Here is a 17,423-nt window from a genome sequence, read left to right as displayed (position 1 = left end):
ACCAAGGCAACGACAAACAAATCAAATGTGTAGTTGAGTTCCAGGAAGTGTTGTCTCTTTGGATATAGATGGAGTTAGTTATCTGAGGAGTTTTGCTTTAGAATTTCAGGACAGTTTCCAAGAGGATCTGTCCAGAATAAGGACAAGGATAAGATGTTAATGTATGGTCAGTCCTGTACTGTCATTGTTAGATGCGGTCCATGGTGCTGATTCTGTGAAAAGATACATGAAAAAAGAACTTTGCAAACTCTCTCTATATGCTCCCAACAATTTAATGGATAAACTTACCAACGTTTCTAAGACACATATTTTAAAAGCAAGCATGACGTGTGTACTATGCTGGTTCAAAGCGTCATCATGTCCTGCCACATGAAAACAACACTTGGATGCTTCCTTTATCATTTAAACATATCTGTAACATTATGTGTGATAAACAAACACATTTGAAAAGGGACTTTCTCAATAGGGTTCAGTGGCAGTGGGGCATGGTAGCGGATGTGATAATAAACATTATAGGTTCTGACTGGGGCTGGGACCCATGCATGCACACTGCGATGTTCTCCTATAGTGGGAAGCAGAACCAACTAGAGATAACCTCCTGACTTAGAGCAGCAGTAGTGTTAGGGGGCTTAGAATAAAGATTATATCTTTTAATTAAACTTTCACAGGGCAAAAATAAATGAAAAAAAAAGAATACTGGCCAGCCCCCACCATACCTATCCCAGAGTCCTGGTATTTTATCTGTGGGAATTTTATGGTTGGCCAGCCAGACCCATAACATTTACATCACTCTGGTAGATTTAGGGCAGTCAATGTATTACATATAAATGAGGATGGCAAAGAGGTGGAGACAGAGACTGACATAACAGCAAGAATTCACAAAAATGTGCATTCCAAATGGCACCCGGTTCTCTATGCACTACTTTTGACCAGGGCCCCTAGGGAACTACAGTGGGGTCCGGAATAATTGGATCTCTTGATGAAAATGAGCAGAAAATACTGTATAAAATAAATAAAACAAATACTGAGCTATATTGTGTGCTCCAAAAAATGTAAACAAATATATACATTTCATACTAATAGAAATGCTCAGAGAAATAGGTTTTGTTTAACAAGTCATAAAAGAAGTATTCAAAAAACATTGGATCCCTTGTTTTCAATACTCCAGCAGGCTCCCCTTGCAAGGATAATGACACCGAGTCTTTTTCTAAAATTGTGAGGCATCTTAGACCATTTCCCCATACAGACTCTTTCCAGAGCATTGATGTCCTTTGACTGCGCTTATGGACTGCCTCTTGAATTCAAACCACAGGTTTTCAATGGGGTTGAAGTCCGGAGACTGAGATGGCCAATTACAAAATGTTGATTTTGTGGTCAATTAACCATTTCTTCATGGATTTTGATGCGTGCTTGCTTGAAGATTCACTTGCGGACAAGTTTCAGCCTCCTGGCAGAGGCAACCAGGTTTTTGGATAAAATGTGTTCTTACTCGGTAAAGTTCATGATGGCGTTGACCTTAACAAGAGCCCCAGGACCAGTGGAAGCAAAATAGCCCCATAACATAAAACATCCAACACTATATTATACAGTAGGGATTAGTTATTTTCTGCACATGTATTGTTTTTTCAAAAAGTTATATTTCCGTCTGGCCATAGCACCACCTGGAGTTTGCTAAAAGGGATTGGCACTTGGATTGGAAGAGGTGCTATGGTCATATTTATTTACATTTATTCCAATATGGCGAAGCAGTCAGACGTCTTTGTCCTTCGTCTTGTCATGTCCCATGTATATATATATTTACATCTTTTCTTCGCATATCTTTTTATATATTTATTTTCTAAAAACTCAACCTCAAAACACTCTCCTGCAACCCGCCTCACCAATTAAAAAAAAAAAAAAGGTATTATTTACCTCAAATCTGATATCCACAACAGAAGCTAGCCAGCGGTTAGCCAGAGGTTGGCCAGTTCACTGGCTAACGTTGGAGTTCAGCTAGCCACGGTTGGCGGTCATCAGCTATCCCTTAGCTCAAAAAGCTATCGCCAGTTCGGTACAGCGCGACTCAGACCAGAGCATACCGGACCTATTTTCTCTCCATATCCCCGGATTTCTACCGCAGGCTCTGGACATTTACACCTGGATCTTGCAGCTAGCTAGCTGCTACCCGAGTGACTATTGGCTAACGTAGGTCCCGGAGCTAAAATCAATTATCCCGGAGCTAGCCAGCTGAAGAGTTCCATCAGCCACTCCTGGGCAACAATCACCTATCCGGACCCGTTTTACTGCCGATGCGGAGCCCCATCGGGCCTTCACGACTGGACTACCGACGTTATCTGCCCGAGGGAGTTATCCAACTGGCCCCCGTTGCAACGTAACCTGAACGCCCATCTGCAGCCAGCTAATCATTAGCTGTCTTATCGGCTGCTATCTGAATAGGACTATCAGACCATTTTCTTGGGCCGCTATAACTATAACTATTTTGGCAATTGGACTGGTCCCCCCTACCACACGGAACCCCACTAATCTACCGATGGAAACGCACGAGGTGGCTAAAAACAGACCTCCCTCCATCTTCCGCCAGCTAGCTGCTACTTATGGCCCGGCTAGCTGTCTGAATCTCACGGGACCCTTATGATCACTCGGCTAAGCATGCCTCTCCTTAATGTCAATATGCCTTGTCCATTGCTGTTCTGGTTAGTGTTTATTGGCTTATTTCACTGTAGAGCCTCTAGCCCTGCTCATTATACCTTATCCAACCTTTCAGTTCCACCACCCACACATGTTATGACATCTTCTGGTTTCAATGATGTTTCTAGAGACAATATCTCTCTCATCATCACTAAATGCCTAGGTTTACCTCCACTGTATTTACATCCTACCATACCTTTGTCTGTACATTATACCTTGAAGCTATTTTATCGCCCCCAGAAACCTGCTCCTTTTACTCTCTATTCTGGATGTCATAGACGACTAATTCTCATAGCTTTTAGCCGTACCCTTATCCTACTCCTCCTCTGTTCCTCTGGTGATGTAGAGGTGAATACAGGCCCTGCAGTGCCTAGCTCCACTCCTATTCCCCAGGCGCTCTCTTTTGATGACTTCTGTAACTGTAATAGCCTTGGTTTCATGCATGTTAACATTAGAAGCCTTCTCCCTAAGTTTGTTTTATTCACTGCTTTAGCACACTCTGCCAACCCGGATGTCATAGCCGTGTCTGAATCCTGGCTTAGGAAGTCCACCAAAAACTCTGAAATCTTCATCCCTTACTACAACATTTTCAGACAAGATAGAACGTCCAACGGGGGAAGTGTTGCAATCTACTGCAGAGATAGCTTGCAGAGTTCTGTCCTACTATCCAGGTCTGTACCCAAACAATTTGAACTTCTACTTTTAAAAATCCATCTCTCTAAAAACAAGTCTCTCACCGTTGCCGCCTGCTACAGAACACCCTCTGCCCCCAGCTGTGCTCTGGACACCATATGTGAACTGATTGGCCACCATCTACCTTCAGAGCTTGTGCTGCTTGGTGACCTAAACTGGGACATGCTTAACACCCCAGCCATCCTACAATCTAAGCTTGATGCCCTCAATCTCACACAAATTATCAATGAACCTACCAGGTACCACCCCAAAGCCGTAAACACGGACACCCTCATAGATATCATCCTAACTAACTTGCCCTCTAAATACACCTCTGCTGTTTTCACCCAAGATCTCAGCGATCACTGCCTCATTGCCTGCATCCTTAATGGGTCAGCGGTCAAACGACCTCCACTCATCACTGTCAAACGCTCCCTGAAACATTTAAGCGAGCAAGCCTTTCTAATCGACCTGGCCCGGGTATCCTGGAAGGATATTGACCTCATCCCGTCAGTAGAGGATGCCTGGTTATTTTTTTTGAATGCCTTCCTCACCATCTTAAATAAGCATGCCCCATTCAAGAAATTTAGAACCAGGAACAGATATAGCCCTTGGTTCTCTTCAGACCTGACTGCCCTTAACCAACACAAAAACATCCTGTGGCGTTCTGCATTAGCATCGAAAATCCCCCGTGATATGCAACTTTTCAGGGAAGTTAGAAACCAATATACACAGGCAGTTGGAAAAGCCAAGGCTTGCTTTTTCAAGCAGAAATTTGCTTCCTGCAACACAAACTCAAAAAAGTTCTGGGACACTGTAAAGTCCATGGAGAATAAGAACACCTCCTCCCAGCTGCCCACTGCACTGAGGATAGGAAACTCTGTCACCTCCGATAAATCCACTATAATTGAGAATTTCAAGAAGCATTTTTCTACGGCTGGCCATGCTTTCTACCTGGCAACCCCTACCACGGTCAACAGCACTGCACCCCCCACAGCTACTCACCCAAGCCTTCCCCATTTCTCCTTCTCCCAAATCCAGTCAGCTGATGTTCTGAAAGAGCTGCAAAATCTGGACCCCTACAAATCAGCCGGGCTAGATAATCTGGACCCTTTCTTTCAAAAATAATCTGCCGAAATTGTTGCAACCCCTATTACTAGCCTGTTCAACCTCGCTTTCGTGTTGTCTGAGATTCCAAAAGATTGGAAAGCAGCTGCTATCATCCCCCTCTTCAAAGGAGGGGACACTCTTGACCCAAACTGCTACAGACCTATATCTGTCCTACCCTGCCTTTCTAAGGTCTTCGAAAGCCAAGTCAACAAACAGATTACCGACCATTTCGAATCCCACCGCACCTTCTCCGCTATGCAATCTGGTTTCAGAGCTAGTCATGGGTGCACCTCAGCCACGCTCAAGGTCCTAAACGATATTGTAACCGCCATCGATACGAAACAATACTGTGCTGCCGTATTCATTGACCTGGCCAAGGCTTTCGACTCTGTCAATCACCACATCCTCATCGGCAGACTCAATAGCCTTGGTTTCTCAACTGATTGCCTCGCCTGGTTCAACAACTTCTTCTCTGAGTTCAATGTGTCAAATCGGATGGCCTGTTGTCCGGGCCTCTGGTAGTCTCTATGGTGGTGCCACAGGGTTCAATTCTTGGGCCAACTCTTTTCTCTGTATACATCAATGATGTCGCTCTTGCTGTTGATGAGTCTCTGATCCACCTCTATGCAGACGACACCATTCTGTATACTTCTGGCCCTGCTTTGGACACTGTGTTAACAACCCTCCAGACGAGCTTCAATGCCATACAACTCTCCTTCCGTGGCCTCCAACTGCTCTTAAATACAAGTAAAACTAAATGCATGCTCTTCAACCGATCGCTGCCCGCACCTGCCCGCCCGTCCAGCATCACTACTCTGGACGGTTCTGACTTAGAATATGTGGACAACTACAAATACCTAGGTGTCTGGTTAGACTGTAAGCTCTCCTTCCAGACTCACATCAAACATCTACAATCCAAAGTTAAATCTAGAATTGGCTTCCTATTTCGCAACAAAGCATCCTTCACTCATGCTGCCAAACATAACCCTCGTAAAACTAACCATCCTACCGATCCTCGACTTCGGCGATGTCATTTACAAAATAGCCTCCAATACCCTACTCAATAAACTGGATGCAGTCTATCACAGTGCCATCTGTTTTGTCACCAAAGCTCCATATACTACCCACCACTGCGACCTGTACGCTCTCATTGGCTGGCCCTCGCTTCATACTCGTCGCCAAACCCACTGGCTCCAAGTCATCTACAAGACTCTGCTAGGTAAAGTCCCCCCTTATCTCAGCTCACTGGTCACCATAGCAGCACCCACCTGTAGCACGCACTCCAGCAGGTATATCCTGTTATGGCTAGGGGGCAGTATTTTCACGGCCGGATAAAAAACGTACCCGATTTAATCTGATTATTACTCCTGCCCAGAAACTAGAATATGCATATAATTATTAGATTTGGATAGGAAACACTCCAAAGTTTCTAAAACTGTTTGAATGGTGTCTGTGAGTATAACAGAACTCATTTGGCAGGCCAAAACCTGAGAAGATTCTGTACAGGAAGTACCCTGTCTGACCATTTCTTGGCCTTCTTGATTATCTCTATCCAATACAGGGGATCTCTGCTGTTACGTGACACTTCCTACGGCTCCCATGGGCTCTCAGAAGGCGGCAAAAAGCTGAATGATATCGAGGCAGCCCCTGGCTGAAAAACATTAGCGCGTTTGGATAGTGGCCGGTCACAGTACTATGAGACTCAGGCACGTGCACGAGGGGATCCCATGCTTTTATTTTCTCTCTCTTTGTACGTAAACACGCTTTCCCGGTCGGAATATTATCGCTTTTTTACGAGAAAAATGGCATAAAAATTGATTTTAAACAGCGGTTGACATGCTTCGAAGTACGGTAATGGAATATTTAGAATTTTTTGGTCACGAAATGCGTCGTGCGTGTGACCCTTATTTACACTTCGGATAGTGTCTTGAACGCACGAACAAAACGCCGCTATTTGGATATAACTATGGATTATTTTGAACCAAACCAACATTTGTTATTGAAGTAGCAGTCCTGGGAGTGCATTCTGACAAAGAACACCAAAGGTAATCAAACTTTTCTAATAGTAAATCGGAGTTTGGTCAGGGCTAAACTTGGTGGGTGTCTAAATAGCTAGTCGTGATGACTGGGCTATCTACTCAGAATATTGCAAAATGTGCTTTCACCGAAAAGCTATTTTAAAATCGGACACCTCGATTGCACAAAGGAGTTCTGTATCTATAATTCTTAAAATAATTGTTATGTTTTTTGTGAACGTTTATCCTGAGGAATTTAGTAAATTCACCGGAAGTGTTCGGTGGGTATGCTAGTTCTGAACGTCACATGCTAATGTAAAAAGCTGGTTTTTGATATAAGTATGAACTTGATTGAACAAAACATGCATGTATTGTATAACATAATGTCCTAGGCATGTCATCTGATGAAGATCATCAAAGGTTAGTGCTGCATTTAGCTGTGGTTTTGTTTTTTGTGACATTATATGCTAGCTTGAAAAATGGGTGTCTGATTATTTCTGGCTGGGTACTCTGCTGACATATCTAATGTTTTGCTTTCGCTGTAAAGCCTTTTTGAAATCGGACAGTGTGGTTATATAAAGGAGAGTCTTGTCTTTAAAATGGTGTAAAATAGTCATATGTTTGAAAAATGGACGTTTTTGTATTTTTGAGGATTTTGTAATTCGCGCCACGCCTATTATTGGCTATTGGAGCAGGTGTTCCGCTAGCGGAACGTCTAGATGTAAGAGGATATCTCTCTGGTCACTCCCAAAGCCAATTCCTCCTTTGGCCGTCTCTCCTTCCAGTTCTCTGTATCCAATGACTGGAACGAACTACAAAAATCTCTGAAACTCGAAACACTTATCTCCCTCACTAGCTTTAAGCACCAGCTGTCAGAGCAGCTCACAGATCACTGCACCTGTACATAGCCCATCTATAATTTAGCCCAAACAACTACCCCTTCCCCTACTGTATTTATTTATTTATTTTGCTCCTTTGCACCCCATTATTTCTATTTCTACTTTGCACTTTCTTCCACTACAAATCTATCATTCCAGTGTTTTACTTGCTATATTGTATTTACTTTGCCACCATGGCCTTTTTTGCCTTTACCTCCCTTATCTCACCTCATTCGCTCACATTGTATATAGAGTTATTTTTCTACTGTATTATTGACTGTATGTTTGTTTTACTCCATGTGTAACTCTGTGTTGTTGTATGTGTCGAACTGCTTTGCTTTATCTTGGCCAGGTCGCAATTGTAAATGAGAACTTGTTCTGAACTTGCCTACCTGGTTAAATAAAGGTGAAATAAATAAATAAAAAATAAATAAAAAATATGACACAAAAAAATAGAGGTCAAAAGAAAAATGCATATGCAGAAAATACCTCATCCCTACTGTAAAAAAAATGGTAGTGGATCTTTGATGTTATGGGGATATTTTACTTCCACTCATCCTGGGGCCCTTGTTAAGGTCAACGGCATCATGAATCAAGTATCAGAACATTTTAGCCAAAAAGCTGTTAGTTTCTGCCAGGAGGCTGAAACTTGGCCACAAGTGGATATTCCAGCAAGACAACAAGCACACATCTAAATCCACTGAGAAATTAAGAACTTGACCATCTCACTCTACAGACCTGAACCTCATTGAAAACCTGTGATTTGTGCTGAAGAGGTCAGTCGATAAGCACAGATTAAGAATATCAAGGATCCGGAAAAAGTGTGTATGGAGGAATGGTCTAAGATAGTGGGTCAACTGGTTTTGCCTCGGAACCCAAATTGAACTGGGTTGTATCAGTAGCAACCCAATATTCGTATCGCGAAAAATATTCGCCGAAGTACAATCTGGAAAAATATTTTTAATGATCTATTGATATTACTGCAGGAATGAAGTACCAGTCAAAAATTTGGACACACCTACTCATTCAAAGGGTTTTTCTTAATTTTTACTTTTTTGTACGCTGTAGAATAATACTATAAAACTATGAAATAACATACATGGAATCATGTAGTAACCAAAGAAGTGTTAAAAAATCTAAATATATTTTAGATTCTTCAAAGTAGCCACCCTTTGCCTTGATGACAGCTTTGCACACTCTTGGTATTCTCTCAACCAGCTTCACCTGGAATGCTTTGCAAACAATCTCAAAGGAGTTCCCACATATGCTGAGCACTTGTTGGCTGCTTTTTCTTCACTCTGCGGTCCCACTCATCCCAAACCAACTCAATTGGGTTAAGGTCAGGTGATTGTGCAGGCCAGGGTTTCTGCTGCAGCACTCCATCACTCTCCTTCTTGGTCAAATAGCCCTTACACAGCCTGGAGGTGTGTTGGGTCATTGTCCTGCTGAAAAACAAATGATAGTCCCACTAAGCGCAAACTAGATGGGATGGCATATCGCTGCATAATGCAGTGGTAGCCATGCTGGTTAAGTGTGCCTTGAATTCAAAATAAATCACTGACAGTGCAACCAGCAAAGCACCCCCACACCATCACACCTCCTCCTCCATTCTTCGTGGTGGGAACCGCACATACAGAGATCATCTGTTCACCTACTCTTCATCTTACAAAGACACGGTGGTTGGAACTAAAAATCTCAAATTTGGGCCAAGCTAGCCCAAGCTAGTCTCTTGTTATTATTGGTGTCCATTAGTAGTGGTTTATGTGCAGCAATAAAGGCCTGATTCAAACAGTCTCTTCTGAACAGTTGATGTGGAGATGTGTCTGTTACTTGTACTCTGTGAAGCATTTACTTGGGCTGCAATTTCTGAGGCTGGTAACTCTAATGAACTTATCTTCTGCAGCAGAGGTAACTCTGGGTCTTCCTTTCCTGTGGCGGGCCTCATGAAAGCTAGTTTCAACATAGGGCTTGATGGTTTTTGCGACTTCAGTTCTGCAAATTTTTCCACATTGACTGACCTTCATGTCTTAAAGTAATGATGGACTGTCTTTTCTCTTTGCTTATGTGAGCTATTCTTTCCAAAGTATGGACTTGGTATTTTACCAAATAGGGCTATCTTCTGTATACCACCCCTACCTTGTCACAACACAATTGATTGACTTAAGAATGAAAGAAATTCCACAAATTTAATTGAAATGCATTCCAGGTGACTACCTCATGAAGCTGGTTGAGAGAATGCCAAGAGAGTGCAAAGCTGTCATCAAGGCAATTTATTTGTTTATTTCACCTTGGCAAGTCAGTTAAGAACAAATTCTTATTTACAATGACAGCCTAGGAACAGTGGCCCCTGCCTTGTTCAGGGGCAGAACAACAGAGTTTTACCTTGTCAGCTCAGGGATTTGACTAGCAACATTTTGGTTAATTGCCCAACACTCTAACCACTAGGCTGCCTCCCACCTCTTCTATTGTCAATAATAAAATGTTGCCCATATTCTTGATGAAGAATGTTAATAAACTCACTGGTTTGAGACCACAAAATCAACCAAAATAACCCCAGCTCTATATAAAAAAATACTGTGATTCAAGAAAAGTTGTTCAGAGATTAAATTATTTAAAAAAAATGTATTCATTATAATTTCTACACACTTTATACCTGGTTAATGTCACGGTCGTCGTAAGGAGTGGACCAAAATGCAGTGGGTATATTGAACATCTTCTTATTTATTAAAGAAAAGACACTTAAACAAAACAAACGACGAAAACAGTCCCATAAGGTGCACAGACTATACAGGAAACAACCACCCACAAAACACAAGAGAATACTAACCCAACTAAATATGGCCTGTAATTAGAGGCAACGACAACCAGCTGTCTCTAATTGGAGGTCCTACCAAAACCCCAACATAGAAATAGAAAAACTAGATAAACGCATAGAAATAGAAAATGTAGAACATAAACCAAAAACCCCGAAACACACAAACCAAACACCCCCTGCCATGACCTGACCAAACTACAATAACAAATAACCCCTTTTACTGGTCAGGACGTGACAGTTAAAGACTTAAGTTCAGATTGGAGTATTTCAGACATGAGTATTTCTTTACTCAGATACCAGCGACCCACTCAAAATCTCCCGCGATTTGGGTCGCAACCTACCAGATAAATATCACTGGCTTAAGATCTTTTCCAATGTGTTCTCCAGTCTCGTAAAACATTTTAGGAAAAGGCTCAGTGTTGTTATCCTCGCTAGGGGAGGGTGCTGGAGTATTGAAAACAGGGAAACAATTTTGACTCCAATCTTCTTTTTGTTTTTTTTTAATTACTTGTTAAACAAAATCTCTTTGTCTGAGCAATTGTATTAGTATAAAATAATAATACAATAAAACAATTGAATGTACAATATAGCTCAGTATTTGTATTATTTATTTTATAACAGTCTTTTTGCTCATTTTTATCAAGGGATCCAATAATTCTGGACCACACTGTATGGAATCGGATCCATTTGGGACATAGCCAGACCCAGCTCAAAGTGTCTTAAAAGCAGTGGTGAGCTGTCACTATGTAATCACAGACCAGTTTGATGTAAACCTGGTTCACCAGGGCTCAATCCTCTTCCAGCTTTGTCAAACAATGTGTTGGTTCTGTCTGACAGTAATATCTTATAGCTTTTAACTGGGTTCATACTACTGCAGCAACTGAGAGTAAACAGGTGAATATTCTCAGAGATTTAGATGGCTTTGAGTTATATCCGTAGTCATGGGTTTGGTTTGTTTTGATGAGTCAGAAGCTAAATCCTGAACTGCTTTCAACTTGAAAATGATGCATGGTAATCTCTTCTTAGTCCCCTCCCTCCCTTCTTTCTACGCTCAACACTTCCATACAACCCTTTAAAGTAAAGTACCTAAGAGTAGAGAGAGAGTATAGTATAGAGAGTATAGTAATAGTGACATAGTAATAGTAACAGCCCAAGTTCATAAACAGATCATTTCCTTGTCATTATACAGCACTTAGTATCAGCTACTCATAAATCATTTAGTAATTTTTATACTTAACCAGTCATGGCAGTGTATAGAGGCACTACCAATGCCCCCACAGTTCTTATATTCGTCACTGCTGAAAAAAAAAAGAATTCATGAAGTAGTATAGTGGCCAAATACAACATGTCCAACTGTTTTTCTAGAAAGTAATTTAGATTAGTTAAGGGAATATTTTTTCTCGACTTTAATGATCTCTGAAATGTATTGTCCATTTACTTTGAATTAAAGTGGGAAATGTCTGTCGTATTAACTCCATAAAGGAACAAGTAGCCGCTCCCCTATAATTTCTGGACTATTATTTCTCTGCATTTTTTATAAATATTCCCTCCAGATTTATACTGAATTACTTTTCTTTTCAGATGGTATCCAGTCAGACCAGGAAGGACAAAAATCTCTAATCTCAGTTTGTGAGATGTATATTTGATGTATATTAGTCAAAAGGCACTTCCACATTAGAGATATCTTTGTTGCAGGTGCATGGTAACAGTTGAATAAGATGAGAAAAGAAACCCACACACTGCTTTTGCTAGTATCAAGAGTAGTGTGCGGGTTTCATCTTTTTTCTCATATTTCAAAAGTCTTTAGTCTTTTCTGCTTTTAGAAAAGGAATACAGCAAGTACCAGCAGCAAGTCAAAAGATGAAAGCAAGTTGAAAGACCTCACTTTCAATAGGCCTCAAGTAATGTTAAAAAATGTGATGTCACGCAGGGTAATGTATTTTCATTTAATTTACAATTGTTAACACAAATACTTAACCCACCACATTGGTGTTTCCAGCACCATACTCTAGCCAACCGAGCCATATATTTAACAGACTACTTCAGAATGCAGTTAAAGACTGCTTACTTGGCCCTTCAGTCTGAGCTGGTACATTTAAAAGTAGTGAGGTGGATCCTTGGAGCTCGTTAAGTGTAGGGGCCATCTCATCTCATTGGCACTGATTGAGTCCCAAATGGGACCCTATTCCCAATATAGTGCACTACACACTAAAACAAATGGTTCCATATGGTGCCAAGTAAGGGTTCTTTGGCTTGTAACCATAGAGGATCCCTTTTTGGTGCTAAAGTATATAGAACCTTTTTTAAGGTTCTATAAAGAACGATGCTCTTACAGTTCTAAATGCAACCTGTATGGTGCTATAAAGAACCCTTTTTTAGGTTACTCAGGCAAAAAGCAAGTTTAGCTTTAAAAAACAGTTACAAAAGCATATTGTTTCAAAGCACCTCTCCTCTTTCTAAAGATGTAATTTAAGTTACTGTATATAAGAATATGAATATGAACATATGAATAGTGTGACAATAATATATTTTTGTTGTGGTTGTCTCTCGGTGTCTTTCCTATAACTCTTGTTTTATTTTTTATTTCGAATTGAATGTAATAGCTTGTTGCTCTTATCTATTGCTTTTCTGTACTTTGTCATGAATTTGTACATTTTATGTGGACCCCAGTAAGAGCAGCTGCTGCATGTGCAGTTGCTAATGTGGATCCTAATAAATTAAACTATACTATTAACAACCATAAAAAAGGTTCTACAGTGAGGGAAAAAAGTATTTGATCCCCTGCTGATTTTGTAGGTTTGCCCACTGACAAAGAAATGATCAGTCTATAATTTTAATGGTAGGTTTATTTGAACAGTGTGAGACAGAATAACAACAACAAAAAATCCAGAAAAACGCATGTAAAAAATGTTATAAATTGATTTGCATTTTAATGAGGGAAATAAGTATTTGACCCCTCTGCAAAACATGACTTAGTACTTGGTGGCAAAACCCTTGTTGGCAATCACAGAGGTCAGACATTTCTTGTAGTTGGCCACCAGGTTTGCACACATCTCAGGAGGGATTTAGTCCCACTCCTCTTTGCAGATCTTCTCCAAGTCATTAAGGTTTTGAGGCTGACGTTTGGCAACTCGAACCTTCAGCTCCCTCCACAGATTTTCTATGGGATTAAGGTCTGGAGACTGGCTAGGCCACTGTGCTTCTTCTTGAGACTAGCTAGGCCACTCCAGGACCTTAATGTGCTTCTTCTTGAGCCACTCCTTTGTTGCCTTGGCCGTGTGTTTTGGGTCATTGTCATGCTGGAATACCCATTTTCAATGCCCTGGCTGAGGGAAGGAGGTTCTCACCCAAGATTTGATGGTACATGGCCCCGTCCATCGTCCCTTTGATGCGGTGAAGTTGTCCTGTCCCCTTAGCAGAAAAACACCCCCAAAGCATAATGTTTCCACCTCCATGTTTGACAGTGGGGATGGTGTTCTTGGGGTCATAGGCAGCATTCATCCTCCTCCAAACACGGCGAGTTGATGCCAAAGAGCTCCATTTTGGTCTCATCTGACACAACACTTTCACCCAGTTGTCCTCTGAATCATTCAGATGTTCATTGGCAAACTTCAGACGGGCATGTATATGTGCTTTCTTGAGCAGGGGGACCTTGCGGGCGCTGCAGGATTTCAGTCCTTCACGGCGTAGTGTGTTACCAATTGTTTTCTTGGTGACTATGGTCCCAGCTGCCTTGAGATCATTGACAAGATCCTCCCGTGTAGTTCTGGGCTGAGACCTCACTGTTCTCATGATCATTGCAACTCCACGAGGTGAGATCTTGCATGGAGCCCCAGGCCGAGGGAGATTGACAGTTCTTTTGTGTCTCTTCCATTTGCGAATAATCGCACCAACTGTTGTCACCTTCTCACCAAGCTGCTTGGTGATGGTCTTGTAGCCCATTCCAGCCTTGTGTAGGTCTACAATCTTGTCCCTGACATCCTTGGAGAGCTCTTTGGTCTTGGCCATGGTGGAGAGTTTGGAATCTGATTGATTGATTGCTTCTGTGGACAAGTGTCTTTTATACAGGTAACAAACTGAGATTAGGAGCACTCCCTTTAAGAGTGTGCTCCTAATCTCAGCTCGTTACCTGTATAAAAGACACCTGGGAGCCAGAAGTCTTTCTGTTTAAGAGGGGGTCAAATACTTATTTCCCTCATTAAAATGTAAGTCATTTTATAACATTTTTGACATGCGTTTTTCTGGATTTTTTTGTTGTTATTCTGTCTCTCACTGTTCAAATAAACCAAAAAAGGGTTTTGATATGGTTACAACCTTTTTTGGGGCTGTATAGAACTCTTTTTATGGTTCTTTATAGAACCATTATGGAGAATGGTTCTATAAAGAACCTTTCTCAATCTTAACAATTCTTTGTAGATCATTTTGAAGAACCACACAGGGTTTTTAATCTGGTTAGCCAGAAAATTCCATCGATGTTATTAATGCATTAGTTGACAAGTTGAATCAGGTGTGGTAGCTCTGGAGCTGCTGGGGGGCCCTAAGGGAGAGAATTGGGAGCCACTGACTAAAACAACAGTTCTCAGTTGACACAAGGCAATATGCTAGTCTTTCACAAGATGCCATTACTAGCCATAGTCATTGATAACATGTTACGACATAAAACAACAGATTTGGTCAACTGGAATGACACTCTCATCCATGGTTGCACAAACAAAGCTGTGCCCAAACCACGTCCCAAAATATTTCAACAACCGCTGCCACTACATTTGAATCATCACTAAAAGAGCAAAGAACCCTTTTGTCAACTGTAAAGAACCATTGAAGCACTCAAAGGGTTATTTGCATCATTGTGGTTCCACATAGAACTATCACCCTTCCCAAAGAACCCCTGAGGAACATAATCTTTCTTAGTGTATACTTTTGACCAGAGCTGTATGGGCCCTGGTCAAAAGTAGTGCACTATAAAGGGAATAGGGTGTAATTTGGGATGCAAACTCCATGTTTCATTCCTCTACTACCCCGGCGATCACAGTCACACCCAAGCACACATCTCTCTCTCTCTGTGCAACGCACTCTGCCCACCACCAGTCCGGCTCTCACAGCCCAATCTGTCGTCACACGTTGTCGTTAACCCTGCCAACGGGCAGAGATGCAATTAAGCATGTGTCAAAGCAGCCACACCCACACAGACAGGAGGCACAGTGGTTGGAAACTAGGATAAAAACATTTTAATGGAGTCTTGTGTTTTATTATTTATTTTAACTTTATTTTACTAGGCAAGTAAGTTAAGAACAAATTATTATTTACAATGACAGCCCAGGAATAGTGGGTTAACTGCCTTGTTCAGGGGCAGAACAACAGATTTTTACCTCATCAGCTCAGAGATTTGATCTAACAACCTTCTGGTTACTGGCCAAACACTCTAAGCTACCTGCCACCCAAGGTAGTATACAGAGTACATTTTCCTTGTTAAATCAACACTTAAAAATAGCTAATTTTAACACTATCTCAGATAACATATGATCCCATTCTAGAGTGTAAAATGTACTCTGATTATAGTGTTACATTTTTAGTCTTAATGTAACACTTTGTAGTGTAAAAATATAACATTATGGGCTAATTAACACTCACAGTGTCATTTCTATTCAACACTAGTATTAATACAGAGTTAACTCCTGTTAGTGTTATGCAAAAACACTGCTACGGCAAGTGATTTTGGGGTGTTGTTTTAACACTATATGATGTAAAGCTGAATTGGCATATTTCCCATGATGCCTTTTCTTTTCAAGTGAATTGTAGAGTTTCCACACATGACTGTATTATTTGTGAGTGACAGAAGCTAGGTTTCCATCCAATTGGCAGAAGATTGCCTTGTTACGCATAAAAGGATGTGCGCGATGACATAGTGCACTTAATAATATTTGCAGTTAAATTCCCATCACATTTTCAACTCTACTGAACCAACACTGGGGTTATTTTACGCCACTGAGTGTTCATTTCACTCTAACAGATTTAATTGAATTCTGCATAAACACCAGAAATGTTACACAGTGAAAAATCAACACTGGCCCATTTTCTGTGTATGAGCTTTTTTTTTTTACAAAATATCCTTCTGTGGAATAGTCCAGTGGGTTTTTTTGTAGTAATCTGCTATGTTCAAACTGTAGCCTACTGTAAGGAAGTCTCATGGAAACACTGAAATATTAAGTCTGTTAGAAGTATATTAATTTATTGATATTGAACTGAGGGACTTGATTCTCAAAACGCCATGAAAACCTAGTGAAATAGAATGGATGAACAAGAGCAGAGCAGCTGCTGCTCATCCCTGGCTTTCAGAATAAACTGTGACTTCTTTACTTTCAGTGAGAAATGGTGTCAATTTTATCTCTCCCCTGATGTTTAAACTTTAGAGGCCTCTGACTGAGTTGTTTGATATAGTTTTCATAAAAGCCTTTTCAGTGTTTGATGTGGTAAATTTGGACCTGTGAACTTTGCGTCTGACTGGACGTCACTTTCGATACTTTCTGATGAGGAGGAAAATAAATTGCTGGCGACTTGATAACACCGACTGATGGCAATTTGCTCTGACATTAATTTGCGATCTGAGCATCCAGCACTTTTTCCCAAGGGTTGCGGCTGTGCCTGGGTCTGTGGGTGGGACTGCAGAGAGAGGACATTCTCTTCGTGGTTACCTCTGACATCTCACATTTAGAGACTGTCACAGCTCTGTCATGCTCACCTGTCCTCCTGAAAATACACCTCTGGGTAAAGCAGCTGGAAGGTTCATATAGCATACAACCCTGCATACCACTGTTGGCTTTCTTCTGAAGCTAAGCAGGGTTGGTCCTGGTCAGTCCCTAGAAGGTACACCAGATGCTGCTGGAAGTGGTGTTGGAGGGCCAGTAGGAGGCACCCTTTCCTCTGGTCTAAAAAAATATCCCCAGGGCTGTGATTGGGGACATTGCCCTGTGTAGGGGGCTGTCTTTCAGATGGGATGTTAAACAGGTGTCCTAACTCTCTGTGGTCACTAAAGATCCCATGGAACTTCCTGTAAGAGTAGGGGTGTTAACCCCGGTGTCCAGACTCAATTCCCAATCTGGCATTCATTCTGTACCATTATGGCCACCTAGTCATCCCCAGCTAACAATTGGCTCATTCATCCCCCCTCCTCTCCCTTGTAACTATTCCCCAGGTTGTTGCTGTAAATGAGAATGTGTTCTCAGTCAACTTACCTGGTAAAATAAG

This window comes from Salmo salar, chromosome ssa01, assembly GCF_905237065.1.
Source record: "Salmo salar chromosome ssa01, Ssal_v3.1, whole genome shotgun sequence".
Lineage (NCBI taxonomy): Eukaryota > Metazoa > Chordata > Actinopteri > Salmoniformes > Salmonidae > Salmo > Salmo salar.
This window is presented reverse-complemented; position numbering follows the sequence as displayed.